Source organism: Apis cerana, linkage group LG6 (assembly GCF_029169275.1).
Source record: "Apis cerana isolate GH-2021 linkage group LG6, AcerK_1.0, whole genome shotgun sequence".
Classification (NCBI taxonomy): Eukaryota; Metazoa; Arthropoda; class Insecta; order Hymenoptera; family Apidae; genus Apis; species Apis cerana.
Window position 1 is genome coordinate 7,425,359 of NC_083857.1, and position 12,755 is coordinate 7,438,113.

Below are 12,755 nucleotides of genomic sequence, written 5' to 3' on the forward strand. Positions count from 1 at the left end.
AAGACTCTTAGCTGTTAGATCTTGGAGATATTTTTGCATAAAATTGTTTGTTCGTGATCTCGTATCTCGATTAAATTCTTATAATAGAACGTCCACGTGGTGAACGCTACAATAAACCAATACAATGTTATAGTGAACCACTTCTTCCGGAACGATAGTTCACTTTCCCTTAAATAAGACAAAAAATACTTAAATGAAAAAAAAAAAAATAAAAAAGTAAAAAAGAAACGGAGTTTCACATGAAGAAATTCGAGACGAGGGCGAAACTGTTTTACGTTCACCGCATAGCTTTCCATGACTGAAATTGCGAGACGTATTGTTTAGAAGCCAGCAACAATATTATCGAGTCATGGTCGATTTATTCCCAGCTAAAAGTAGCCAATCAGACGTATTCGAGTTAATTAAATTTTAATTATGCCGAACAATCCTGCGTGTTGCGAAAATGTGATATTGATTATGATTTTGGGTACACACGTCAAGATGAAATTATGGAGAAAGAGAAATCTCATTATCTATCTCGTATCTTTATGAAACAATAAGTAATTTTCAATATAGAAAAAATATATATAATTATATATATACATTTAAAAAAATACTTAATTAAAATAATTCTCTTCATTTTCTAGATTTCTTGCACAAATATCACACAATACATAATCCGTAATAAATTGAATCAAAAATGAAAGAAAATACGTACTTACGAATCTCACTAAAAAATCCCTATACAACAAAATAATAAAACTCTAATTTTTTTTCTTTTAATCTCACAGTCCCTGTAATCCTCTATTACCATTTATAGTAAAAAAAAAAAAAAAAAAATCGGGTTAATCCAATGCATGGTGATTGATTCGCGGGAAACCTGGACGCACAATGCGTGCGAAGAATCTATGCGTCGCAACGTCTTTGGCGGCAATAGCGGCGAGTGAAAGTCATACACACCGGTAATGAATTCGGAATTTCAGCAACTACGTGTATATTCAGGATCTCAGCTCACGAGGAACAGGTTCGAAATCCGTGTTTCGAACGAAGATGCAAAATCCAATCCTACGAGAACTAAGAGAAAAAGACTGGAGAAGAAGCATGAAAAACGAGATAAGGAAAAAAAAGATTAAGATAGAAGTATATAAAGGCAGAATGAAACGAGAGGAAGAGAGACGGAGAAAAGGAGAAAGCATACGGAACGAAGGAAGACGGATGGAAGAAAAGGAAAGGCTTGGCTGGGAAAAGAAAGACGGATAGAGTAATCGGTATGTTGGAGGGAGAAAGAACGAAAGTGTAAGAAGGATGTAACGCAGTATGTAGGATACAGAGGCACGCGCGCGTGCGAACGATCGTTTCTACTGGTCACACTCGCACGATCGCTCGCGGAATTTCCGGCCTAAATCGTTCGAGCTCGTACGACCTTGCGAGGATTTCACTACTAGAGGACTCTGAAAGCGAGACAACCGTCCACTGGTCAATTTATGATTGTCATGGTATATTAACCTCTTCAAGGATATTGACACAATTGTTTATATATATATATGTATATATATATATATATATATATATATATATATATATGTATATATTGCATACTTTTATTTTTCAATAAAATATATATTTATCGCGTTGTATATTTCATTTTTTCTAGTATTAAATATTTGCATACCACATGATCTAAAATTAGTTAACATATATGAAATAGTATATGTGAGATATATTAACTTTTAACTTTTTATATTTAATAAAATCATTATTTGAAGAGAAATGAAAAATTATCTCGCGTAGGATACATTGACAGTCTAAAAAAATCCTTTTTCTGACTCCGATAGAGGATTTTACGTTCTTATCTTCCTTCTTCATACATATTTCTGTCAATTTGCATGTCTTCATATTTACTTTAACTACTGATTTCACAGTTTTGTTATACCTCATTATATTACTTCATGAAAACTATACGTATTTAATGATTCAAAAACGACACAAATTTAGCGGTAGCATTTCTATTATGAAGTGTGTTTAAGACTAAAAATGTTGAATAAATATGCTCGAGTTTAGCGTGTTATATGTGTTTTTTTATATAATATAATTATAAAAAATTTTATCTCTATACGCTTGTACGGTTCAAGACACGATGATTATTCCTAAGAATAATTCCTCTCACGATCGTTCGCGTTGGAATGACCCGTTGCTTGATCTGTTTCTATCGATCAAGATTCAGAATTAGAAAGAAAGCTATTCCGATGATAATCGCATACAATTTAAACATGTCCACTTTTCAATAACTGTACTCGCAGTGATCGAATACCGATAGATTGAAAATTTCAACAATTGAGAGATTTGAATTGTAAAAGAATGAATTGTAAGAAATAAATGTGAGAAGATTTTCTGAAGGAAACGTTCATAAAACATTCTTAAGAATCAATTTTTTTTTTCTGCGTAGAAGAGAAATGAAAATGTCTTATAGTGAAAAATCTCACGTGATATAGAAGCAGGTGTCATTCGTATTCCCTTTTCATGAGTATACCTCCAGGTGTACAATCTGAGCACTATAACCGCTTGGCAAATAACGTATCAACTCATTTAACTTTTTTTACAAGTTATGCTCACTTTGTTGATTTCTTAATCTTTTTTAAATCTATATCTTTTTCTTCAAAAATTACGTATTAAAATGTTAATTACTGTTACAATTGAATTTTATAATTCTTTTAAAAGAAAAAATAAAACGTATTTATTTATAATACACAGTGAGCATTGTTAAATAATTACGCTCGAATAGCAATCAAACTGATTGAATGAAATTACGTATATTTATATTTGCACAATTTTTGCTAATAAAATCAATACACGCGTAATAAGAAATTTTCCAATAATCATCTTTACAACGATGTTAAAAATAAATACAAATTTCAAATTCCTCAAATCGAAAATTCAATAAATCTTAAAAAAAAAAAAAAAGAAAGAAGCAAACTTTCATCTTAAATACACACACACACACACATATATATATACGCACCTTCATGTTGCGATAAACGTGTTTCAACGAGAGGCACTTCCCACCGGAAAAGAGTGTCGCCGTAGGAGTCGGTGTCGGCGTCTACGAGGCGACTGGAGACGTTACACGATCGATTAGTCGAACGTCGGATAAGACGGAGGGCAACAGCTTATGGAAAAAGATAATCACGACGGAAAGACGTGCGTCTCTATGGATTAAACGATCAATAACCGTATTTTATTCTCCCTTCGTATTCAACCTTTTCCCTTAACGACGGAGGAGGACGGGCGTCGCAATTTTCAATCTGAACACGGTTGATGAATTTCTCGAGAACCAATCACGCAGCGAGACGACAGCAACCCGCGAGTTTACTCGCGATTAATTATACCGACTTTCATCGATGCTTCACTGAACACGCTTGTCATTCGTGATCATCGTTTCGAGGTTATGGCAGTGGAAGGCAGTCGTTGTCGAGTGGGAGAGGTCGTATGTTGCTCGAAAGAAAAAAAAAAGGGGATGTTTATAAGGGGGTGATGGATGTCGATTAAAATGCTTGAAATGCAAGGTGGTTAGGGGAATTGAGGCGGCGAGAGTGAGGATTTTAAATAATAAAGTTGACGCAGGGGTTGCTTAGCGTAGGAGGAAGTGGTATATTAGAGAAACGTGGTATATACTCGTGTGAATAGCGAGTACTGGGGGGATGGGTTAATGGATAACGAAAGTGGTTTTTAGAGAAGAAAAGAGTTTTATGAAGGAGTTAGCGAGAGTTATGGAGTGCATAAGATAACGCAGATAATTATATAGTAATTTCTAGTCTTGGAAATAAAAGTTGATCTCAACAAGAGTTATTGTAAATATATTTTAATTTTACGTCGATCGACTCGTCGATATCTGAAAAGATGATTTTTTCCTTTTTATGCACGAATGAATCGATGTGAGGGAGGAAAAGAGACGCCACCACCCGACGGATTGGAATAATACAATTTCTTTTAGAAATTTTTCGTTTCTTTCAATGGATACCGCTACTTTTGTGCAATCTATTCGATGATTCTAACGGCACCATCAACTAATGATCTTTATCCGAAAATCTGTTTAACGGTATTGGGCTGACGCAAACCATCTTTTTTTAAACTTCTTCCGCCATGACGTGGCGCGCAATCGAACATCAATTTCGGATCGAAATACGATCATTTTCTTGAATACCTTTACAAAACTGATATTTAAATGATTCTAACTTTACGTAACTCTTATATTGATAAATTCAATAAATATCGCAAATCACTTTGAATGATACGAAGAGCGATCATAATAATTAATATATTTATCCATTATATTTTACAAATTTTAATCAATAATAATAATTTATTCTGTGATATAAAACTTCAAAAAAAAAAAAAAATACTTTTACTTCAAAATATAATTCACTAAATTGCATCGTATAATAAATCGTTGCATCCGAGGTAAAAGTATCATTCGATACTCGTTGCCCATCTTTGAAAAATCATGGAATCGCGATCGTAAACGCGCCGTTCCCTATCGTTCCGTATCGTTTTTCCTCCAAGGGTGCATCGAACCGTGGTGGCAAAGGTGGAAAAGACAGCAGAAGGAGAAGATGAGCGGGAAGGTGAATCGTTGGCTGGAAGCGGACCCTTGAAATATTCATGCGTTCGTTCAGGAGGGGTTCTCGATACGGCGAGGAGAGAGAAACATGGCGAAACGAGGGCGCGCGTTGCCCCTTGTCGAGGGGAGACGAGAAAAAGAGGGCGGAAGAGGGAAAAGGAATCTTTGCCGGACTGATGGGAGAAATGGGTTTTTTGGAAGAGGATAAAAATATTCTTATTGAAAGGGTAGTTGGAAGTAACAGGAAATTCGGAATATTTGATCATTCATAGTTTCTTCTTCGAGAGGATTATTTTATTTAATTGGTTGATATTTATATCAATTATAATTTCTAACTATAACTTTCTTTATTAAAATTATTATTTATTAATTTTTAATAAATTTAATCAACGATAAGATTTTCATATTGAAAAGATCTTTATTTCTATTATTTTGTTGCTTTATCTAATTTAATTATCTTAATTAATACCCCGGTAATCTTGATTTTAATATTCTCGATAAATTTTATCATTATACTTTTCTCATTTGTATTATCGTTCCTTTCTATTTTATTATTTCTATTTTATTTATATCTTTATCTTTTACTCCTCCGTATAATCAAAATGTTTTCAATTTTTTTCTTTCAAAAGAAAATCGAGAACAACATATATTATAATTCAACTTTCCCATATATTATTAATCGAAATTAATAATTAAAACACGAAAAGATGCTTTACCGTCTCTAAACGTCTCTAAATATCGCACCATTACCTTGGAAAGAAAACGAAATATTTCCAGAATAATCCATCCCAGGTACAGGCAAGGATAAAGGCACGGGCTAAAAGGAGGTACACGAGGAGGCGGGCATTCGAGGAAGAGAAAAGGAAAACGGTGAAAAGTAGAAAAAAGTGGAGGCAAAGACAGATGGCTCGTAGCGCAGATGAACCCGGAACTGTGGTTATACCCCACTATACCCCATGTAGCGTGTATAGAGGGAAGAGCAGGAAAACCCCCTTGGAGAGAAACCAGTGTTCCGCAGGGAACGAGGAAACCGTGCAAACTGAATATATAGAAGTTGAGTGTCTATATTATAGAGTCTTGGCCGAGCCGGATACGAGGGAAAAAGGGTAAAGAAGTGCAGCCGTGGACGCGGAGGAGAGAAACGGGCCTGCATATTTCATGCAAAATCGTCCTCACGTTCGGTTGGAAGCTCGCGTGCAGCACGTGCTCTCCTCGCCGATAGCTCCCGTCGGCGTCGTACCGTGGAAACCACTCGTGTGCGCCTTCGTTCAACCTTCCATACAGTGTCATACACATGCACGAAAAAAGAGGAGGGAGGGAGAGAGAGAGAGAGGAGAGGAGAAAAAGGAGAGTGCATCACAGAGAGAGAGATGAGAGAACTTTACGAGGCTCTCCACGAGAGTCGTTCTTTCCAGAGCGCGTGGGTGGAGTTCTCTGCCATACTCCTGTGTGTATATCTAACCGTGTACGTTAGAAGGGTTTGGAAAAATTGTTTTTCGAGCATGGAAAAAACTTAGACGATCACTCTTCAATGGGTAGTTATACGGTGCTTGCGTGTGTGTATATGTATGAATAGAGAAGCAGGCTGATTTCCAGTGAATCTGGAAGTGGTTGGATGAGCGAGGATACGATTAGTATTCTCGTATGCAACGTGGTTATGAGTGAAACTCAGGTGTCATGGTATGCGATTGGTGGATCAAGTATTTGTTAAGTATGCGTGGATGAGATTAAAAGTTGATGAGACGTTGAGATTGAATAAACGAAGATATTTCTTCTTTTTTTTTTTGTAGAATAAATGGAAATAAGATCGAACGAGTTAAGTGAATATAATTACATGTTCTCTGGTTTTATTTTATTTTCTTCTTGATTAATTGAGTTCACGATCGATGTAAATTATATTATTGATATTATAAAAAGAAATATGTAAGCAAACTTTGAGAATGTAGAATTGTATAAATTTTTTTTTTTAATAGTACTCGGAGATTCTTTTATACTAATAATTAACAAAATTAAAAAATAATTAATTAGTCAGATATTTAATTATGAAATAAGATATTTGGTTTTTTAAGTGTAATTTTTATATTTTTATTATTATTAGTTATATCAGTTTCCTGAAAGTGGATTGAAAAATATTTCAATGTGCATCAGAATGGAACATTTCTTAACCTAACAAATATATTCCAACAATAAATAATTAAAATGATCCAGGATTCAGATTGAGAAACACTGCTGTACACAACAATTCAATCTTTTTGTTTATATTATCTAACCAAAGATCAAACAACAATCAGACCCAACCGGTTCACCCGATATTCGGATATTTATATAACAAAACCGGTTTAAGTAATAGCTTCAACCCTATCATCTTAAAAAGACACCTAAGATTCCTTCTTAATTAATAAGCACTATCATGTGCCAACCTTTCTAAAGATAGACACTGCCGCAATCTATTCAACGAACGAAAGTACGATTATTACTTATTAATAAACCCGATAACAGGAAGCTAACTAGTCCACGAACACTCGTTAACGTTTATTTTCTATCCAACGTGTAACCCCGGGGGACGCGATTGGTCGATTCTCTCGAATTCTTTGCCCGGCAATTAGGATCGCATCTCGAACCCTATCGAACGGTTAATATTCATGGCTTGTGTCGCGTCTTGCATACTTAAAACGATCGTTTCGAAGCAGTTCCCGAGGAACAACAACGCGTGAACCGTTATTCCATCATTCGTTTATTGTAATTCTTCTTGAAATTAATCCTGAAAATTTTCAATATCGTTATATTTCTAATCATTAAATTCTGATGATGATGATTTAAAAAAATTTGGAAATTCCAAGCTTCCAGCGTTATCCTCAAGGTGTAATAACTCAAGACAAAAGTAAACTTTATCATTTATTTTTGTTGAGAATAATTATGTGATGTAATACGATGTATAATAAAAGTGTTTTCACGTTATGCTAATATGCTTGTCTCTCTGTCGACGTGTTTGCAATGTGCTCTTTTATGCATCTCCTTCCTGTGTGAATCCACCCCTCGATGGCCTTGGATATTTCTGATCTCTGCTCCGCACTTGTCACGGTGAGTTGCAGATTACGATTTATGAGAACGATCGGTGGCATAGAGGTTATGTTTGCGCCCAACATGAGCGCAACAGGCTAAACAGCCGGGGTGCATCGACCGGCATGAATCACGCGAATATCTTTGGAACAATTCTTTTCGAAATTTTACTTTATTTTTAATCGCAATTTACTCTTCTCCCATTTTCTCATTAATTTTTATCGATTGGAATTTGGAAACAATTTTTATAATTAATCCTTTTTCTTTTTCTTTTAATTTCTAATGAGATACTGTGATCTCCAAATAATCCACATTTTCGTACAACTTTTATTTTTATTTTATCCACTCTGGTATTCACTTCTGCTTTTCCAACTTCGTTTTCATGAAATTCTTCATCATACACACTTCTTGAAATTCAAATAACTTTCACTCGTGCTTCTTGCAATGTTTACGCACATATATCCCTCCCCCTCCAAAAGCGTATATATACAAATCATTAGATAAACAGCAAAAGAATGAGAATTCATTCTATCGTCCTTATTTAAACAGTAGTTCTATGAGCAACAAAAGGCCAACTACATCCTCGCGTATGTATACGCGCATACTCGCGTAGAAATATGCGGTAATGATAACACGGGTGAATATAAATCAATTTAAAAAATATGAAGCGGTATATATAATTTTGTGATTTTAAGACAACTCGAGTTTACACTACCGTAAATCCTTAGTCAAGACATCTTATAGTTCGCTTATCGAGTTATCCAAGCAAACTTGCGTTATTATCTTTTTTAGAACGTTGCATCTTGTATCCTCGTATTCTATACTATACGCTTCTCGTATTTTAGTATTCATTCATAACATTACGAGACCGTAAAATTCACGAGGAATCACTTACACAATATATATAATTTATCGACTATTGGCTAAAGGTATTCGACGCTTAAATCTCATTCTCAATTCGAATGCTTGGATCTGAATTGAATGGACACTCGAATGGGTATCCCGATACTCCAAGTTCGAGTATTTATAAATGCAACAACAACAGCTTAATAACGATTAAATTTGTAATAGCATGACACGTTTAAATACACGTAAAAATTGGATAACTATATGCAATGAGACGTCCATTTGAATTTTGCTTAACTTTTTTTTTTTTCACATTGATTTTTATTCAGCAAAATATAAAAGAGAACTTTAAACTCTGACGAAATCGAAATTCAATTTTGATTTCACTATTTCATAAGTAATTCCATGCTCAGTTCAGGTTTTTTTTTTTATACAGGATATTAACATACGGAGATACTTTTGAAGGATTCAAATATTCTATAAAAGTGGAAAGAAAAATATATTGGTACACGAATAATACACGGATTATAATTTATTTACTAATTTAATTAGACGAAGCGAGAAGAAAATGAAACTAGACATCGTATCATCGATTAACTTTCCACTAACTCCACTATATAAATACTTAATATATTACAAACAAGCCCTTATATTCAAATGCCCTCGAAATACTTTTACGCTTGTTTTCGATCGAATCTTTTAAAACTCTTCCACGTTGACACCCTCCATGTACTTAAATATTCGAAAACAAAGAAACTTTACCTATTCAATCTCACGGCACAGAGACGAAAGCGAGCATCAATCGGACGGATTTTCAGCTGGAAATTCATCGAAAGAGGAATCACGATCGAGAATGAAATCGAAGGAGGCTGAAAAGCGAAGCGGGACACAGCTCGAAGGAGCTCGACGATGATATCAGCCGACGGGAGAGGCTAATTTCGATGTGTATATCGCACACGAACAAGGGGGAATCCAGTTTTACAGGTTTCGGATCGTTCGGTGGAACCGTTCCCTCGTCACGAGACCTGTACACACACGAGCGCCACCACACGAAGATAAAGGGGCTAGCGTTCCAAATTGCAACTTGCAGATTCGCGTCCTATTCATGATTTACAAGGACGCGGAACGGGGTTAAGTTAAGCAGTTCCCTTGCTCGGACAGAATTTATTCAGTCTCTCGAATGAATCGCGAGAGGATTATCCACGCACGAGCCAAAAACAGGGGAGGGAGAGTAGATAAGCCGATCAAACAACCGAGTCGACCAGAGTTCGATATGGCGTCGTAGATGGTCGTGGCTTTTCCATTAGGGGCGTTATCTTGCCGCGTTATGTTCCTAAGGGAATGGCCGCCATCGGGAATGGCAATTTTTTTTCCATCGGTAAATTGAAAATCGACCAACTCGGCGCGGAGATACCAAGTTTCTGGAGTTGGAAATTATCGTTAGATTTTTTGTCGATACGGGCAACGTTTCTAGAAGTAATTTTAATCATAGATTTCGACGAGAGAGAATTTTGTTGGTAGGAGAAAAATTTTTTGTATAGGAAATCTGACTCGTTGAATTATTGATCAAAGGTGAAGGATGAATGGTGTTCCGAGAAGGAAGGTTTTAATAGTAATTTAATTCAAACGCGATTTCGATAGAGAACGGTGATAGAATTGTTGGCGAACTTTCGAAAAAAAAAATTTCGTATAGGAAAAATTTGAAAGCGAAGTTTTACGAATTTTTGTGTTAAACGATTAATTAACCTTAATAATAGATCTTGCCTTATATTCAGAAGAATTCTAATAATCTAATAAAGGCAACGTGATCGAATGCACGATCTATTAAAAAATTAACCAAGATATAATATATAAGATATAAAGGTATAAAGTTTTTATTTGAATCACGAGTTATGTTAATATATCATGAAGTTTTTATCGAACTTTCATATCAACACGTATAAATTTTATTTTTTTAACATAAAAATTTCTCTACTTGAACAATAATATAACATATCCAATGAATCATATCGAATGATTAATAGGATTTACGTAATTAATTTCCAATTTATTTATTCCAACGACAATCGATTCTTAGAATTTCGAAACAATGTTCCTTTCGGACATTGTTATGAAGAATACCTATCATTATCATGATGCACGTACAAATTGCAAAATTACATATCAATAACAATTTTTATACTATGTATAAAATAAAGATAAGCAATCACAATAATTCAAAATAATTAAATTAAGTTAATTTGAAACATTTTTCTATTTAGATTAATTGAAATAAAATTGACAAATTTACTATTCCAATTCGCATTTTGCATAAGTCAGACGCTAAAGAAATTGATGCACTCGTAATATTGCCATGCAAATACCATTATGCAAACACGAAATAAAACAAAAAAATACTCGAAAAACAATGTCTAAAACCGTTATCTAATAATCTACTTAAACAACACTTATAGAGGAATGTTCCAGAATTAATAAAAAAAAAAAAGAAATATCTAGAAAATATAAAAAAATTATCAAGCAAAAGGCAGAAGAATCGAAAAAATTCGAGCGAAAGAAATCGCCCTCCATTTTCGCGCGCCAATTCGCGTTTCCATTTTCATGGAAATTTTTACACACCTTTATCTCTACCTTTATTTCCGAACAGTTCGCGATATTACACTCGGTCTTGAAGCAGGGACACATTTCTCATGCGGCTTGGCGAACTGGTAAGAGGGAACGCGTAGCCTGGCAAAGGTCTTTGGAACCAGTTTTGCCAGACATCGCGGTTTGCCAGTTGAATTTTATTCGCCTGTTGACCAATTGAGACGGTGCTCGCCTTTCCCCCTGCCCCCTCCACCCCTTCTTTTTCGCCATTATGTTGTTTCATTTTAACGTAATAATAAAAGTGGACGCGGTGAGAAAACCGATCGACGATTGGCCAACAACAAGATGACAATGTATTACCGCAAGAGGGTAAACGAAGAAGATAAAGTTGATGGATAAATAAGAAAGATTAGTAATAAAATCCCGTGTCATCTTCCTTTTTATTCTGGATATTCTCATTCCTCCGGTGTTTTAGCATTTTATTTCATCGAGTCACTTAGAAAAAGCTTCGTACAATTTGATTATATAAAGGATGACCTTTGGAAAAGGCGGAATTTAAGAAGTCATCGACTTCTCGTGTATAATATTTGAGAATTCAGACAGAATTTAATCACCTTTAACTAAAAAATTGAAAGTGTATTTTCTTTTTTTCTTTTTTTATGTTGCATACGTTATTATTGTATCCTTATAATAAATTAAAAAAAAAAAAAAAAACCTCTTATTAATATAGCCGTCAGTTCTTCGTTGTCTTAGGTCAGCGATTCTTTACATCAGAGGCAATGTTTTTTTTTTTTTTCGAAAAAAAATTCTAAGAGACAAAATTAATGAGAAATTAATATTCATAATCTCGTCTTATGATGGTCAATATGCATATACGAAATCTGATGAATCGGTACGTTCGATTAAAATTAAATATTAATTCCAATAAAGTTATGAGCATCGGAAATTTCATTAAGAAATTTCGGCCATTTCGTCTGCAACGATCCATGTAATATATATATATATATATTATCTGAATTTTTATCGCGCATATTAAGTATTTTGCAAGAAGCTTGTCGATTATGAGTTCCCTAATTAATGCATGTTCCAGCATTCTCGAAGAGTTCAAAAGACGAGTTATAAAACTCGAGAACGGGATATAAAACAGGTGTGTGTACGTGTGTTGAAGATTTGCTTCCTTTCTATCGTCGGCGAACCTGTTCAGTTTTGTCTTTAAATCAAAGGCGAAAGCAACAATTCGAAACGGTCAGAGAAAGCAAATTGTTCGTGCACTGTATATTGCGTCGATTTTATTTTATGGCACTAAAACATATATATGTGTGTGCGTGTATATATATATATATATATATGATACGCGTTATCGTTTTGTGGACACGACATTAGATTAGATATATTATTATTACTACGATACGAAAATATTAATGATGCATTTGGAAAACTATCAGGTATGATAAAAGAAACTAATAAATTTTTTTTTTAATTCTTTTTTGCAAACAAGTTTGTGTTTTCAAGTTTGAAAACTAGTCAGTCTATATCTATAATTTAAATATAAGAATTTATTATTATTATATGAAAATATTATCGTCATGTTTTTAAAACCGTCAGGTACGAAAAAAAAGAAATGCTTCAAATTTGTATTACTTATGTTTATGTAGATAATAAATTTAAA

General features: G+C 34.3%; 1 protein-coding gene across 2 annotated transcripts in view; it reads right to left on the reverse strand.

Annotated features, from left to right (window-relative positions):
- Positions 1–12,755, reverse strand: part of LOC108001539 (RNA polymerase II elongation factor Ell) — a 117,149-nt gene that overhangs the window by 47,783 nt on the left and 56,611 nt on the right. The gene's annotated exons all lie outside the window — the stretch shown is intronic.